The 18,550-nt window shown below is 38.4% G+C and overlaps 1 non-coding gene across 1 annotated transcript; it reads left to right on the top strand.

Annotated features, from left to right (window-relative positions):
- The first annotated feature begins 1,545 nt into the window (after positions 1–1,545).
- Positions 1,546–1,652, top strand: LOC129510672 (U6 spliceosomal RNA). The gene has a single exon (XR_008664644.1). It is a non-coding gene; the product is annotated as a U6 spliceosomal RNA (small nuclear RNA).
- The last annotated feature ends 16,898 nt before the right edge of the window (positions 1,653–18,550 follow it).

Below are 18,550 nucleotides of genomic sequence, written 5' to 3'. Positions count from 1 at the left end.
ATGAAAGAAATTTTATTATCTTGTTTTTTTCAGGTGATTAAAATAATTTACATTCATCACCATTAACGTGAGTTATTACATGTATACAGAAAAGAAAAATGCAGTTAAAAGAGCTAAGTAACAATCTCAAGGTCCAACACCAAGGAAATACTGTAGCCAATATTGAAAAACAATTAGCTCCATGTCCAACATCTCTCCTTTTATCTTTACATTGCATAATCATTTTGTCCTAACACATTAAAATTGCTTTATACTTTGCTGACATATATAATGCATATTTGAATATTAAAATTTTAATCTCTTTATTAAAATTCTATGCTACATGTATTTCAAAGAATGTGGATTGCACATTAGTGTTAGATTTGTATTAATATGCATTGTGAATGTAAGCAAATGGAAAAATCAATAAATGGAGGGAACATAGGACATACACACTCTATAAGGCTAGACCAGGCAATATTTACACCACACCAACAAGCCTCTGAGGGGAAAATCAAAACTAATATATGATTGAGTGCTTAGGGAACATAAAATAGATTATGAATTTTTAAAAAGGGTTTTGAATTCCACAAATATTCAGTGGGCTCTCATGGGGCATGTGGCTAATAATAAAAGGTACATTCTTGCATTAGTACTAGTAGGGTTGGGCTGGATAGAGATAAGTACCATAGCAGAAATATAGGCCCCCTAGATTTCCCCAAAGTCTGAGAAAAGTATTTTCAAAATCTATACTTCAGGAACCCTTCTTAAAATGGCCTTCCTCCATCTGCCTTCTGTCCATTAATGTTTGATACTCTTGAGTAGAGGAGTGCTGTCTTATTCTGTCTTCATGGATATGAGATTTTAGGGTAAGTACAGCATCTCTGGAACTTAGTTTGGATTGTACAAAGCTGCACTGCTTATTAACTGTGTGACTCTGGGCCACTTAACTCAAGCATCTGTGTCTCAGCGTTCTTGTGGGTTGAGACTGGCTGGCAATAGTACCCATCTCATAGCCTTTACCTTATTAATGGCAAATTAAATAACCCTGAGACAAGTTTAAATGACTTAAATTTTCATATTAGCATGCATTAATTGCTGCAGATGCTTTTCTGGGAGCAGGTTTTGCTCAGAGAAAATACATGAGTCAGAAGTGGAAACTTTTATTTCTGAAGTAAGGGAAGATGGTAGGAATATATACCATAGAATGTGTCCTGAAGAATTAAAGGGATTAAAAATACATATTCACACATAGTTAATTAGTTGTTGCCTAAGGAGCAACCACAGGACTACAGTGGCATACAATGGTAAATATTTATTTCTTGCATAAGCTTGTGGAGTTTAGATGATCTTGATAGGGCCTGTTTGGGTTGCTGTGTTTAGTTTAGTTGGACTCTATCTAGCATCTACAAAGAAGCTTAGGGTTCAGTGATAGTCTGGATTTGGCTGGGATGCCCCATCTTCGAACATCGACATGTTTCCCTGCTCCTGTGACCAGGTACCTAGCTCAAGTACATACTTTTCATGGAGATGTGTACAAGAGGAAGTGCATGAGAGGGAGCCTGCGTGCTCACTTCAGTAACACATATGCTAAAATTGGAACAATACGGAGAAGATTAGTGTGGCTCCTGTGCAAGGATGACATGCAAATTCTTGAAGTGTTCCATACTACTAGAAAGAGAGAAAGAGAAAGCCCCATCAAAGCGCTAGTTCACATCACATCTGCTAAGCCTGTCATTAGCCAAAGCAGATGTAGTAGGTTGACTAGTGGTTGCTAAAAACAGACGTCCACATTTCAGAACCTGTGAGAGTAGGTTTATTCAGTAAAAAGGTCTTGCAGATCTAACTGTTGAAGGAACTCAAGATGAGATTATCCTGGATAACTGTGGCTGGGGGGCCCTAAATCCAGAGACAGGAGTACTTAGAGAGAAGAGGGGCAGACACAGATGCAGAGGGAGGAACCATCTGAAGATAAAGGCAGAGACTGAAATGCTTGAAGCCATTACCCCTTGGAAGAGGGAAGGAAGCGTTCTTCCCTGGAGGCTTTGTTTTTTTTTGTTTGTTTGTTTTGTTTTGTTTTTTTTTTTCCCCTGGAGGCTTTGAAAGCAGTTAACCTGATGATAACCCTGGTTTTGGACTTCTGCTGTACAGAACCAGAGAGAATATATTTCTGTTGCGCTAAACCACCAAGTTTGTGGCAACTTGTTATGACAGCCCTATAAAACTAACGTAACAAGTACCACTTCTGGACTTAGATTCAAATAGCAAGGTAAGCAGTGCTCACAGTGAACAGGCTCTGCTCACGTGTGCGGAAAAGGGCAGACCACAGAGAAGACTGAAGTACAGAGGCAATTCACTCAGTCAACCACATCTCAGGACTCGGCCCCTACTCCCAAGAAAATGAAAACACCTCATGACACTTTTGTTTTCTCAGTTCGATGAAACATGACAAAGAAACCACCATCATGTACTCACATCCTATATCATTTGATGTTATTTTGATTCATTACATGTTCAGCAAAAGACTCAAAGGGAGCCCCTGTGATCTCTGCCTCCTAGTAAATCATACGGTTATTTTAATCTTCTTTCTTTAAATGTGGGTGGTACCTGTGACTTGTTTCCAACCAACAGAATATGGCCCAAGGGATGAGGCATGACTCCCATGATTATGTTACATGTAAGACTTCATCTTGCCAGCAGACTTACTCTAGAGATTTCGCCTTTGCTGGTTTTGAAGAAGTAAGGACCTATGTTAGGACTTTCACATAGTGAGTTGTTGATGGAAGCTTCAAGGACCTGAGGGAAGCCTCTAGCTATGAGCCAGCACGAAGCCACAGAATTTCTGCAGACACATGGAACTGAACTCTGCCAACAACCTGGGTCAGCTTGGAAGTAGATTCTTCCCAGTTGAGCCTCCAGATGAGAACACAGTTCAATGACACACATTGCAGCCTTGTAATATCTGGAGCAGAGGGCCCAGCTAAGCTATGATGCTTAGATTCCTGACTCATAGAAACATTGAGATGATGAATGTGTGCTATTTTAAGCTGCTAAGATTGTAATAGTGCATTAAGCAGAAAAAAAAAAACCCAACAATATAATATGTAAAGGAACATTTTCATGCTTGTCAATCAGATTGGTCTCAATATTTAAGGAATGACTGCACCATAAGCTACAATTCTGAGATTTCTTTGTTTCTAAATCTGGCACATAAATCTATTTAGATAAAAGGGACAGTGATGAACTTCGGGCATGTGAGGTAAAGAAGTACTATAGCACAATAGTAGAAAAGCACAACCATTGAAAAGGGAGATTTATTTTTGGTAGTGAACAAAAAGTTGGATAAAAAGATTAACTCTCTTTGTAAATCTAGAGATTTTTTCAGATGGAAGGGGGTAGTAGATTCATTTTGAAAAAGACTCCATAACTAATGAATGGAAATCATAAAAATGCAGTTAACCTTCTAAGTAACTAAATGTGGACAATTAGGGAATAGGCTACCAGGTAAAATGGTGAGTTTTTTGTTCCTGGATAAATTTACACAAAGGTTGAATGGAAGCCTATCCCTGATATCATGGGGGGAGAGCATGAGATGACAGATAGATACATAGGTAAATAAATGTATAAATGGATGGCAAGGTAGATGGATAGTTGGATAGATGGAGATATAATATAAAGAGACTGATACATGGATATATGGAGGAGAGTTGGGTGGATAAATGAACAGATACAGCTATGATTATATATTTTACAGATTAATTAGATAGATAGATGATAGATAGATAGATAGATAGATAGATAGATAGATAGATAGAAGATAGATGAGAGAGGAAGAGAAAGGCTTAGCTGGATAAGTGAACAAGTAGATGAATTGATGGATAGAGAGATGAATGTAGGGACAGATGGAGAGATAGATGCACAGATAGATGTACAGACAGCTAGCTAGCTAGACACAGATTCATAGACAGGTAAAGAGGATTTTCTGGGTTTTTTTTTCAACCTTCTTTCTTGAGTTCTAGAAAATTTCAAGTGTTTTTTTTCATACTGCTATCTTGCTTTGGGGATGAAAATACTGTAAGTAGTGTAAACTTCTTTGCTAAAAGCGTTAAAAGTATGCTATATACTGTGAGCAAGGGGGAGTGATAGCCCATTTATCAATCAATCTCCTTCCTCTCAATGGTTGATATATTTCTTTTCTAGACTAATTTGTTTGTTGGATGGTGAGTGAATTACAAGCAGCACACGTTGGAATGCTTACTCTATCAAAACAGAAGTCAGCTGCTTTCTACAGCAATGGGTGATGCCAGCTGGCTAAAGAATGGCATTGGCTCCAGCTGTGTTTTGAAGCTACACATTTCATGTTTTACAGTCCAATCAGATGCACTGGCACTGAATGAAATGGGTCCAGAAAATACAAGAGAGGATGACATGAATAGGAAGAGGATAATGCTATGTAGTGAAATAAATTCTAGTCAAGATTCGAGTTAATCGGTCACATTACACACAAATATTCACAGTTAATAACATGAAGCATTATTTCAGTTTCTATAAATTCTTTCATATGTAGATCTTAGTTAAATATATATTATATATATTCATGAACAAGTTGCACAAATAAAAAAATATGAAGAGATGTCATCTTTGGATTTGTCTCAATTGAATTTTAGCAATTATTCTTGTATTTCTTTAGGATTTAAATGCATTCAAATTTTAATTTTTGTTTAATGTTACAAAAAACGGAATGACTTTTGGATTTTGAGTAAGTAAATATTAATATAAAGCGTATACATCGACCAAATCTTAATTCTTTCAATACTCTAATGTTTTCATTCATCCATTCAAATACTGAGCACCTACTATGTGCCCCAAACTAGGATGAGCATATTATAGAAAGTGAACGTGTCATAACCATTACACTTAGGAAATTACAAGATGAAAGGAAACATAGGAGTAAATGTTAATGACACATGGTGGGTACTAGTATAGAGGATTTTACTATATGGCAAAATCTCAAAGAAAGGGAATAATCAATTATCTTTTGAGATTGGCAAAAATTGGTTAGAGCAAATACTTTTGGTGTGGCCTCTAGTGTGAGTAGGAATGACCAGGAAGAGAAAAGCAGAATGGCAGAAAGGATGCCAGGCCAGGAGGCAGCATGATGAAAGTTTAGAAGTCATGGTCATTTGGGGGAAGAGTGAGTAAACTGGGATGCATTCTTGTCCAGGGACATCTTTTGATGCAGTACAGAATTAAATGGAGAGAGATGGAATATGAATGGGAAGGAGGGAGAGAAAAAAAAAAGAATGAAATGAAAGAAAAAAAGGAAATGCAAGTAAACTAAACTAGAATGTGAGCAAGGGGAAATGAAGAGAACTAAGAAGAGGAAGAAGACTCAGGTGTACAGATGTGAAAAAATCAATTATCACTTTCATTTTCTGCAACTAAAATAAAAGATGTATCTAGTCATGTGTTTTTGTGTTGTGACTATATTTTAATTTTTTTAAAAGATTATATTTATTCATGAGAAACACAGAGAGAGAGGCAGAGACATAGGCAGAGAGAGAAGCAGACTCCTCATAGGGAGCCCGATGTGGGACTCCATCCCAGGACCCCGGGATCACGCCCTGAGCCAAAGGCAGACGCTCAACCACTGAGCCACCCAGGCGTCCCTATATTTTAATTTTTTAAATTAAAACTGAATCATTAGAAAAATGACACCCAATTATGTAATTTCTAGGGTTAATTTCATGATATCCCCTCTTTTATTCTAGGATTTTCAAAGGTGTTTTTAAAAATTATTTATTTATTTGGGAGAGAGAGATCATGAGTGGGTTAGGAGAATGGGCAAAGAGAGAGGGAGAAGCAGATGCCCTACTGAGCAGGAAGCCTGACGTGAGACTCGATCCCAGGATCCTGAGATCACGATCTGACCCGAAGGCAAGAGGCTTGACCGGTTGAAACAATCAGGCATCCCTTTCAAGGGAATTTATAACAGCTCTGTTATTTATTACTTATATTCATCTGCCATCATTTACTCTACTATCACATAATTCATATATTCATTCAAAGAGGTTTTATGAGCCTCTTTGAATCCAGGAATAATGTCAGATACTAGGGATATGATATTGGAAAAAATGGGCCAAGTCCTTGCCTTCTAATGATACTGCCTTTTCCAACTGAAATGACATCAGACTTAAGAAGAAGATGCAAATTAGAACACAAAATTTCAGATTTTTTTGCTTGCCATTTAGAGTTGTCATCACCTCCTGTAATTACTTTCATGGACACTGACTCTTACTTTGCCTCTGGAGAGTTCGGATTTGTCCAAAATGACCCGGTTCCATTTTTCTGAATGCAAATTCAGATATTTGTATAAGATGGTTTTGTATGTTTATTCTCTTTGTGATTCATTTTAGGCCACTTTGCCAAGGCCTTTAATTGAATAAAATTGTTATCCCTATATTTATCTAGTTATAATAATCAGTACCCTTACTTTTTATGCCAACTTTTCTCCATAAGCTGCCACAGGAGGGTAATGGCAATTGAAAAGCTACAAAGAGGTGGGAATAATTATTGTGACCAGCTTGTCATCAGAACAAATTCTATTAATCCTCAGAGAAAGTCCTGCCAATCCAGCAACATGTCTTTCCCACTGGGAGGGTAAAGCTCCTCATCCTTTTTCCCTGCCTTCTCTAAATTGCTGCCCCACATTTACTGTTGCAACTGCATTATTGGCCAGTGACCTGATATTTTTCTCCTGCCTGCCAAATGGTTAGGAACCACAAGCAGGCTGCTTCCCTTTCTCGAGGCAAAATTACCATACACAAACATCCGACTCAGGATAAGTAAATTACCTTGGTCAATTGATTTACAATTTATCTGGGGCAAGGTTTTGATAGAGATATTAAAAGGGAAGTAAAATTTATAATACTGACATAAAGCCCAGAATCCACTGCTTCTGCCAAGAGCAGCCGTACGCTCCACTCCACCAGGCAGGTTAACTCAGCATCTTGGCTTACTGGATTTTTCCATTTCTAACAGTTTCATCTATGCTTTGGGGTTTAAATAACCTTCTGCTTAAGGCCTCATGTCCCTAGTAGAGTACAGCCTTGTGCATATGAGAACAGCAGCTCCGTATTCTCCTGGGTGTGCTTTGGAATCCTATAACCCAGTCCCTTCCTTTGATTCCTCCTATTCTCCAGTAGGTGGTAGACAAGCAGTACTGTGACTACTTACTTAAGCTGCCAGAAAATGTGGGAATAGGAACCAGGGTGTTTTTCCCCAGGCAAGGAATAGATCAGGATGCATTAGGCTGTTGCTGCTTTCTTCCTAACTCTTGTTCTGGCCATCAAATCCTCTCTTAAAAGAAATGTATCCAGTCACATTTTTGTAAACCATTACGAATGCTGGTCCAGTCGTACTATTCTAAAATAAAATAAAAGAACACAAAAATAATAAAAGAACAAACTAAATACTCTTCTCGCAGATGGATTGTTTTGGTTGTGGAGACATAGATATTTTGTGAAAATCAAGTGAAAGATGAACAATGCCAGATACCAGACTGCAGGCTGGGTCCCTCCTCACATCTTATGTTTATTCGGTGTAGGTAATAACACATGACAGACAGAAGATGCTTACTAAATTTACATTACATATATTTTCTAAATTTTCCTGCTAGGATTTGAGAGTAGGGGTGGAGGGCTGGAGAAAAGAGAAGACAAAGAGAGGGAGGACAGTAGGACATGGCATATTGGGGAATATGATCATGGATTATCTTTAAACTGTTGACAATTTACTAAACTGTTACTATTTACTCTTTAAAGTTTATTTTATAGTATTACTATGGAGTATGGAACTTTCACATTGTCCGGGTGACAGATCTTTTTCTCATGAGAAAATAATACAGTAACATTCTTGTTAAGAAGAGTCCAACAAATCAGACCTTTATCTTTTTGATTAACATACCACATCTAAAAACATCTTTCTTAGGATAGTGTCCAAAATATCATCATGGAACTTTCAATTACTTGAGAACATAAGGAATCAAGTGTCAAAAAAAAATAAAAAACAAAGATTTAAATATACACAAAAATCAAAGTTTAGTAACTATAAATATTCTCCTACGCTGTGCTGTCTTTCTCGATAATCAAGGTTAACTAAAAAGCATGGCTTCCTCTGGACCCAAGAGTAATCATTATTAAAAGTAAAAGAGAAAACACCAAACATTGGCTTGGCTATGGTGGTGTTTTGACTGCACTGTGTGGGTGTGCCATCTGTTTCAAATCTTCAACCTTTATTCATAATCCTCATGTCATTGACTTGTTTTGTATCTACTTCTTTGTATCCAAATTCAACCTCCCTGTTTGCCTGTATCCTTAAACTCTATTTCTACATATGCTTTCTTCTCCAGTTGAAACATCTAGACTTTTTTCTTGGCCTTATATGGCCTGTAAGTTTTCTTGCAAATATTATGTACTTAATAATGCCCTATTATATTAAATTGTATTCATCTTATTTCTGACTATGCTGTATAACAAAATTTGGACTGCCTTCACCTTACCTGCTCATTTTACCTGTTCTCTTGATTTTTAACAGATATTGTGTATTAACACCTGCCTTCATCCTCAGGGTTTGTAGTACCTCCATGGAAAATTTAAATGTACTAATAATCATTTGTTCATGCTCTCTATTCTATGGGCACACTATTCATTCCATCTTCAACATACACACTCCCAAACCCCATCTTCCCCAATATGCCATGAAGTCCATGATCCCGATGGCACAAGTCAGGGTATATAAATGAGAAAATAATCTTGCTTGAATTTAACTTTCACAAATCAGATTGGAGAGAGTAAGATTCAAGACAGAGAATTTCCTTAAGATGTGCTTGACCCTTAGCGAAAGCAGGATTTTCTTTAATAGTTTGGTGTCCATTTATCCTTCTTGTTCTAATGGACGTTTAAGGTTTCCACCTTGACAGAGAGAATAAAACTAATGTAGATGTCTCAGGAGTAATAGCATCTGTAGCAATAGGACGGTGGGTGACAATGCCGAACTTTACTAAGCCTGGTAATCATGGAAAACATGACAGTTAAAGAAACTCTCCCACATTTTGTTCCTGGACATGGCTTGCTCTAAAAAAAAGCACTCTTTTCCAGATGACTCAACTAAAATTCATGGATGTCCCCTTTGCTTACCTGTGACAAAGCCAGACAAAGACCTACAAATTCCTATTTATCGTCTCATAAATGAGTAGCTGAACTGCTTTGGTCCCACTAATTAGTCAGAACTGAATGCTTATCAACTGACTTTGATCAGGATTCTCCACTATCTCCCACACTCCTGAACTGTGACCCATCCTCAGCCTGATCCAGTGTAACGGCCCTTCTGCAATGGACCTTCTCAAGAACAGGCTGGCTTTCCAGGTAAACATTCACTAACCTACCACCCAATCCTGCTGTCCTTGCTCACATCACTTCCCTAAACCTAATTTCCTAGTCTCCCATGCTCTTCTGTGAAACGGAAGCCCCTTTCTGCCTAATCTTTGGATTGACAGCAGGTCTCTTGGTCAGAATATTCTTCCTATTGCAACAGACTCTCTCCCCCTATTGCAAAAGTTCCTTTAATCTATTTTGCACTAAACCTTCGGAATAAAGTCTCTCCATATTTAGATCCAGAGTTTGGTTTTTATTCAATAGTTTCTGGTACTATGACTTGGATTAAGATTGGGTCACACCTATAGATTCCCACATCCTCACACAGGATATGGTGCCTTGTGTGTCCTTTGCACTCCCTTGCTGCTAGGCAACTCGAGGATCCTTGAGTGAGTTCAATTTTCAAACCAGTGTCCCAGACATCTTTTCTGTTGAAGTAGTAAGGAGTTACTTTGATATTTGTTTTCAGGTGGAGACTATTCTATTTCCCCTTCTCTGAGGCCTCTTTTGTTTTTCCTAGATTCCCCACATCTGGAGATCATGAAGGGCATGATCTTTTCCTTTGGTCCAGAAATTTCCCAAGGAGTTTCCCACAGCTCTCCATCCCAGGGATTGTGTAAGGAAATTAGTCATGGAATTTTACTCTGGCTACTTTAAAGTTTTCTTTTGTTTTTCTTTTTCTCCTTTGGCCTAACTATCTGTTAATCCCATAGGTAACTCTCCCTCTTAATCCTCCCTCTTCTCCTAGGGACTATATGATTTGCTCTTAATAGCACTAATTCAGTCTAATACTTCCAATAATGGTACTATCTGCCAGCTTTTCTGCAGCTCTCCTGAATCCTAATCTCTGACCCCTTTCAATACCTCTTCCTGCTTCATCCCCTTCTCCTCACTTCAGCTCTTTGATTCCCTGTAGTCATTTGAATTTAAGTCCTCTTCCTCTATTAGTGGCTCTCAATAGGCTCAAAGATCCCAAGAGCAACCTGTTTCCTAGTGGAAATAGGAAAGATATTTTACCCCCTCAGAAGGACTTTGGAGACACAAAGATAGCCTTGTGTTCTCTCCTCAGTCCTTGACCTAAAATTTAGTTCACATTCTCCCTAGGATTATACATCATGACAAATGCACTCTTATAGGTTTCCTTCATAATTATTAGTAAGGAGCAAAATCAACTTGCCCCATCTTCCAGAAAAACATTCTTTGTGAAAATGAAGAGGTGGGGGAAAGGACAAGAGTCAAGCCTTTTATATAAACCAGTAACTTTGCATTCTGGGGTATATGCCTAAAACATGGTTAAAATTTTAGAGTTGAGGGAACCCTGGGTGGTGCAGCGGTTTAGCACCTGCCTTTGGCCCAGGGCGCGATCCTGGAGACCCGGGATCGAGTCCCACGTCGGGCTCCTGGTGCATGGAGCCTGCTTCTCCCTCTGCCTGTGTCTCTGCTTTGCCTCTCTCTATCTTTGTGTGTGACTATCATAAATAAATAAAAATTAAAAATATTTAAAACAAAACAAAAAAAATTAGAGTTGAAGCTATAGTCTTGTTATTTTTGTCTGTCTATATGTGTATGTATGCATGTATATACATATATGTAGTATTTCCCTACCTCTAAGTGGTACTATCAACTGAGATTATATAATCCCTTTAAAGAGCTCTATTATAAATAGTTTAAAAATAACTAAGTAGTTACACCAACTGAATATGCTTAAAATTCCCAGAAAATAATGAAATTGAGCTTACTTTAAAAATTTTTATTTTAATAGTAATTATGTTTTGTAGTATGTTAGCTTGCAGATAGTTTTCAAGAATATTTTTAGTAATTTATCACCTTAAACTTGCGAAATTAAGTATATGTGGAATGCAGGATATGTTTTTGTTACAAAAAAAGAGATGATTTTTCCTAAGGTAAAATAGCTATTTTATTCAAGAACGAGAAAGATAAACTGCAGAAAACACACAAATAGATATGGAAAGTTGTGGGAGGTTTGTGGAAAGGGGATTTTATTTACTATGATCAACACTGGCTAAATTTTGAGGGTTTATTTCTAATATTCCTAAATGAGACTTTGCATAAAATATTATACTCATAAAAAAAACTAGGGTTTGGTTTTCTCTTTGTTATAATGACAAAAAGATTTTGGACTACTAGTCTTCTCCGTAATAAGAGTTTGTAAGATATTTTTTTTTTTTTTTTCATTTTTTTTATAAATTAATTTTTATTGGTGTTCAATTTACCAACATACAGAATAACACCCAGTGCTCATCCCGTCAAGTGTACCCCCCAGTGCCCGTCACCCATTCACCCCCACCCCCCACCCTCCTCCCCCTCCACCACCCCTAGTTCATTTCCCAGAGTTAGAAGTCTTTATGTTCTGTCTCCCTTTCTGATATTTCTCACACATTTCTTCTCCCTTCCCATATATTCCCTTTCGCTATTATTCATATTCCCCAAATGAATGAGAACATACACTGTTTGTCCTTCTCCGGTTACTGTGGCCAAGTTCAAAAAGGGTGTTGCCTGAGTTCTCCTCTGGGATTTTGATGGAATCTTGTCTCACATTTAGATCTTTCATCTATTTTGAGTTTATCTTTGTGTATGGTGCAAGAGAGTGGTCCAGTTTCATTCTTCTGCATGTGGATGTCCAATTTTCCCAGCACCATTTATTGAAGAGACTGTCTTTCTTCCAGTGGATCGTCTTTCCTCCTTTATCGTATATTAGTTGAGCATAAAGTTCAGGGTCCACTTCTGGGTTCTCTGTTCTGTTCCATTGATCTATATGTCTGTTTTTGTGCCAGTACCACACTGTCTTGATGAACACAGCTTTGTAGTACAACCTGAAATCTGGCATTGTGATGCCCCCAGATATGGTTTTCTTTTTTTAAAATTCCCCTGGCTGTTTGGGGTCTTTTCTGATTCCACACAAATCTTAAAATAATTTGTTCTAAGTCTCTGAAGAAAGTCCATGGTATTTTGATAGGGATTGCATTATACGTGTAAATTGCCCTGGGTAACATTGACATTTTCACAATATTAATTCTGCCAATCCATGAGCATGGAATATTTTTCCATCTCTTTGTGTCTTCCTCAATTTCTTTCAGAAGTGTTCTGTAGTTTTTAGGGTATATTTTGAGAACCATTTGAATGGTAAATGGTTCTCCAACCTTTTATTTTCAGGTTGTAGGTGTCCTTCTGTCTAAAATGAGTCTCTTGTAGACAGCAAATAGATGGGTCCTGTTTTTTTATCCAGTCTGAAACTCTGCGCCTTTTGATGGGGTCATTAAGCCCATTCACGTTCAGAGTTACTTGAACTTCTTCTTAAAGGGGAGTTTTAAGAGTCCCCTTAAAATTTCTTGCAGAGCTGGTTTGGAGGTCACATATTCTTTCAGTTCCTGCCTGTCTTGGAAGCTCTTTATCTCTCCTTCCATTTTGAATGAGAGCCTTGCTGGATAAAGTATTCTTGGTTGCATGTTCTTCTCATTTAGGACCCTGAATATATCCTGCCAGCCCTTTCTGGCCTGCCAGGTCTCTGTGGAGAGGTCTGCTGTTACCCTAATATTCCTCCCCATGAAAGTCAGGGACTTCTTGTCTCTTGCTGCTTTAAGGATCTTCTCTTTATCTTTGGAATTTGCAAGCTTCACTATTAGATGTCGAGGTGTTGAACGGTTTTTATTGATTTTAGGGGGGGATCTCTCTATTTCCTGGATCTGAATGCCTGTTTCCCTTCCCAGATTGGGAAAGTTTTCAGCTAGGATTTGTTCAAATACATATTCTGGCCCTCTGTCCCTTTCGGCGCCCTCGGGAACCCCAATTAAACGTAGGTTTTTCTTCCTTAGAGTGTCATTTATTTGCCTTAATCTGTCTTCATGGTCCCTTAATTGATTGTCTCTTTTTTCCTCAGTTTCCCTCTTTGCCATTAACTTGTCTTCTATGTCACTCACTCGTTCTTCCACCTCGTTAACCCTCGTCGTTAGGACTTCTAGTTTGGATTGCATCTCATTCAATTGATTTTTAATTTCTGCCTGATTGGATCTAAATTCTGCAGTCATGAAGTCTCGTGAGGCCTTAATGCTTTTTTCTAGAGCCACCAGTAGCTGTAGAATAGTGCTTCTGAATTGGCTTTCTGACATTGAAGTGTAATCCAGATTTTGTAGCTCTGTGGGAGAGAGGGCTGTTTCTGATTCTTTCTTTTGAGGTGAGGTTTTCCTTCTAGTCATTTTGCTCAGTGCAGAGTGGCCAAAAACAAGCTGTATTGGAACACGGGGGAGTATCACTGGTCCCTCTAGCTGGTCTTCTGGGGGAGGGGCCTGCTGCGCTGATTTTCAGGTGTTAGCACTTGGGGGAGCTGCTCTGCCCCTGCCTGCTGCCGGGCTCAGCGGGGGTTGTTTACCCCGTCGGGCCCCAGGAGGAACAGCCGCAGTGGCTATGGCAGCTCTGGAAGCCTGGATTCAGCCTCCGCAGGAACTACGGGGCTCGGGGCTCTCGGTTCTCCGTCCGCAGGGCCTGGAGGCTCCGGGGCGGGGCCGCTGATCTGCTCAGCTGGGGCAGGAGCGTCCTCGCTGTCCTGGGCCCTCCCGGCCTCTGCCTGTCCCAGGGGGAGGCCGGATCCTGGGCTGTGTCCCGGCGCCCTGTGCTCCGGGGCCTGCGCTGGTGGATTCGCGCTCCCGCCCCTTTACATTTTTAGTTGTCTGCCCGGAAGGCAAAGATTCTACATCTAATTAAAAACGATTTGCACATAATCCTGTCTTTGAGATTCCTAGGAAATCTTTGGAAAAATCACAAAAGATTTGTTCTTTCACTTTGTAAAAAGAAAGGTATGTATTAAAATAAGTTTATTTGATACATCATGAGATTCATGGAGGTGTTGTCCTGATACTTAACCATCATAGGTTAGATTTGGGTAAAATATTATTAATGTAAGTATTTCAGAAATCGTATAAAGCTCCTGGAACTCTAACAAAGTCTTTGTTGTCCATCATGTTTTTAATTGTTAGAGTCCTAATGATGATTTGTCTGATATTAAATAATATTATATTGCTATCAATCATAAATCCAGCTATTTTATAAAATGTACCATGCCACAGAAACAAATGTCCTTGCCAATCACCTTCTTTTTATAATAAGCTTTTATCAGTCATTTTATTTTTTTTATTTTTTTAAGATTTTATTTATTTATTCATGAGAGACACAGAGACAGAGGCAAAGACATAGGCCGAGGGAGAAGCAGGTTCCCTGTGGGGACCCTGATGTGGGACTTGACCCCGAGACCCCTGGATCATGCCCTGGGCCGAAAGCAGACACCCAACCACTGAGCCATTCAGGCACCTCTTATTCATTTTAAATCTTTACAAACAATTTTTTGTTTTACTGTAATTATTCCATGATTGTGCTTACAATCAGCTACAAGCCAGAATTCAACTAAAAAGGACTTTGTCAGAGACCCATGGTGAAGACTGTGCCAGGTACTTGTGAGCCCAGTTTTGATGACACTGCTTAACTAATTTTAAGACCCTACCACAGAATGAAGTCAGGGTTCTTAGAATTCTAATTGAGAAGCTGATAGATTCATTAGACTGCTAACCCAAGATGGTTGAGACAAGAATTAATTGCAAAGGACTAAAAGAACTGACAAGAGATGATAATGGGCTTCATTTGGAATACTGCTGATGCTTTAATGTCCAATTTTCTGGAAATAAGGAACCTCTTTCTCTTTTCTCTGAAGCCATCTATAACTCATAACAATTTAATATACTTTACTTTTATAAATGGAAATGAAACATCAATATTTTTCTCCCTGCCCGGTCCCCTCCAGAATTTTGTACTCTCTTAAACTTTTATTTGCATAGGTTCAACAAGAATCTGGCCTCCTTGTTAACAGAACATACTGGAAACATTGATTATATAACCAAAGATTCGAGTGAAATGTTATATTTGAGAATGATACTTGATTCAGATAGAAATAGACACTTTCAAAAAACTGTGGTTGACTTCATGGAACCATGATTATTATTATTTTTAATTTAAATTCAATTTGCCAACATATAGGGCAACACCCAGTGCTCATCTCGTCAAGTGCCTTTCTTGGTGCCCATCACGCCATCACCCCATCATGCTCATAAAGCTCTTCTGGGAAAACTGGCTTGGTACCCAGCTTAGAATGTTCACAGCCTTACACATGACAAAGGAAAGTAACTTGTCAGCAAATTCAGGAAACTCAAATATTTTGAGGTCATTTGTAAAGAAAGGAATACACCCAAATTGTTAGATACTACGTGTGAAATCTTGTGATGAGTTCTTGTGTTGGCTTCCTAGCCTCAGGAGACTTTTAAAATTGGATATGAGGGCAGCCCCGGTGGTGTAGCAGTTTAGCGCCACCTGCAGCCTGGGGTGTGATCCTGGAGTCCTGGGATCGAATCCCATGTCTGGCTTCCTGTATGGAGCCTGCTTCTCCCCCTGCCTGTGTCTCTGCCTCTGTCTCTATGAATAAATAAAATCTTTAAAAAATAAAAATAAAATTGGATATGAGATCCTTTATGAAAACATCTAGCAAAACAAATTTATAAAAGCCTATGTATATGTTATCATTTTTGTAGTACTTACATAAATAATCAGGCCAAACTGTAATGAGCTTTATTTTATGATCAAGAATAATCTCTCTCTGGTGTTACCTTTGATCAAAAGGAGGTTAACTATAGAGAGAAATTTTGTGTTTCAGTGAAAAACTATAGAACACTCTAGTGGATTACCAGATACTGGCACTGTTCATCAGCTGGGAGCTAAATCTGCCCCTCTTTTTAATTTGCAGGCAACTGCTAGATATGAAAAAAAAAATTGTTACTTACCCATAAACTGGATCAAAATCTGTTATTTTGCACACAGTGTCATTCTTTGGCAAAATTTCAATTCTTCCAGTTTCTTTCAATATCTGGTTAAAGTCCTCCAAACACACATAGCCATTTTTTTCTCCCTCCCTCCTGACTTAGTGACACTGAGAACTAAAACCTGACTGCCCAGATCTTTATTGGAACTTTAGTTGCCTGCAGGTTGACTCTTCTCTCAGATCTGAAGAAGCACTATGTGACATAAAGTTTAAGGACTTGATATATACCTCAGAGGACCCATCACTGCAGCCAACCATGCATGCATGGGCTAGACTTCTCCCTCTACTAGCTGCTGCCTGGGTCACTAAGAAACTCTGGTAAAATGTTCAGGTCATGCATGCCTTATATGCGAGGTAACCATGGCTGTCAAAAACACCAAGAGCAATCTCTTAGCTTTAACAACCCAAGGGGCATGCACATAATAGAAAGATTTTAGTCCATTAACTTCTTAAACTCCTATGTTAATATTTCACTTTTGCATTGTAGGCACCCCTCTTTTAAGATACAAAAAGCAAATATTTGTCACCACTTCTCAGTAGATGGATCAACTGATTTTGCAAAAGCAATGTCTACCAGAGTCCTCAGGAGACTATTTCTTAGACCCTCCTTTGCCCCACTTAGGAGATCAGATTCCTTTGAGCTGCTCTGCAAAGAATGCATATTATGAGTCTTGCATAGAGGAGGGACTGGCATGTTGAAGTTTACCTAAACCTTGCGACTCTGGAAAACAGGGAACGTTAATAAAATCTCCCCATTCTTGTATTTGGAAAAGATTTGTCATGAATAAACACTCTTTCTCTATTACTTAGAGAAGACAGGATGCCCTCTTGTTTACCTTTGGTAAGGCCAAACACAGACGTACAATTCTTATTCTTTGCTTCATAAATGAAGAACTGAACTCTTTTGTCCTCATTGATCAATTGTGATAAAATGCTTGAAAACCAAATTTTGGTAAAGTTTCTTTTCTCTCTTAGACTCCGAATTATGACTCATTTTCAACAAGAGCCAGCATAAACCCCTCCTTAATAATACACACACACAATCACATACACACACAGAACAGTCTGACTTCAAGGTAAATAATTTTTTGGTCTACTATCCCATCATGGCACATTGCTCATTCCAATATCCCGAACGTGGTTCTTTCTAGACTTGAGTACTCCTCTTTATAAAATAAAAGTTTTCTTTTTCCACCTAGCCATTGAAAATCTTGCAGATCTCATAGTCTTATATTTTCCTTGTTATAATAAACTCTTCTTTGACAAGAGAACTGTAGTATCAGTTAATCTTAGGGTTGTATATGGCTTCAAATTTGGCCTGGTTCAATGGCTTTTGATATTGTTTCAACTGCAAAATTCTTTGAAGAAACAATAACACAGGTCTTGACTGTGGAGAACATGCAATAGAGACTGATTGTATATGAGTTTTGGGTTCCAAATCATCAACGTTCAACAACAACAACAAAAAAAGTGAATTTTTAATACTCGAATTATACAAAAAATCTTTTACAAAGACCTGCTTTTTAGGTCAACACCTAATTTCTTAATAAGCAACAGAGCCAAATTTTCCTATATCATTGGGTAGATGATATGTTTTTGGTTTTGCACTAAGCAATTGGTTTGAATGGAGAAGCCATATGAAAAATGTATTTCTTTAAATTCTAGAATCATACTCAAGGCTGTAAGACACCCACAGGATAAACAATACATAGAAATTTAGAAAAACACTTACCAGTATCTTCCATTTTTCTCTAAGTATATGCTCACTGACTTACCTAAAATTTACTTTTAATAGGTTAAACTCATGTTTTGAGTGACTACATTGTATTAGAAGCTGCTTTTGGGGACACCTGGGTGGCTCAGCAGTTAAGCATCTGTCTTCAGCTCAGGGAGGATCCTGGGGTCCTAGGATCGAGTCCTGCATCAGGCTCCCTATGCGGAGCCTGCTTCTCTTTCTTCCTGTGTCTCTGCCTCTCTCTGCATATCTCTCATATTCATAAGTAAATAAAATCTTGAAGAAGAAGAGGAAGAAAAAGAAGAAGAAGAAGAAGAAGAAGAAGAAGAAGAAGAAGCTGCTTTTTTTGAAATAAGAGTGGTGGGTTCATAGTGGGTGGGTTCACCCACTAAACTCTTCTACTTCCCCTTAACTCCTCAGAATCCAGAACTTCTCTTGAGCATTAATTTAAACCCCCTGATCTAGCCCAGCCACCGCTTCAATAATCTAAATACTAGGTAACAAAAATGGAGACAATGCTAGTCT

Source organism: Nyctereutes procyonoides, unplaced genomic scaffold (assembly GCF_905146905.1).
Source record: "Nyctereutes procyonoides isolate TBG_1078 unplaced genomic scaffold, NYPRO_anot_genome, whole genome shotgun sequence".
In the NCBI taxonomy this organism is placed as follows: domain Eukaryota; kingdom Metazoa; phylum Chordata; class Mammalia; order Carnivora; family Canidae; genus Nyctereutes; species Nyctereutes procyonoides.
The sequence above is the reverse complement of the archived record's forward strand: the minus strand, read 5'-3'. Positions and strand labels throughout refer to the sequence as shown.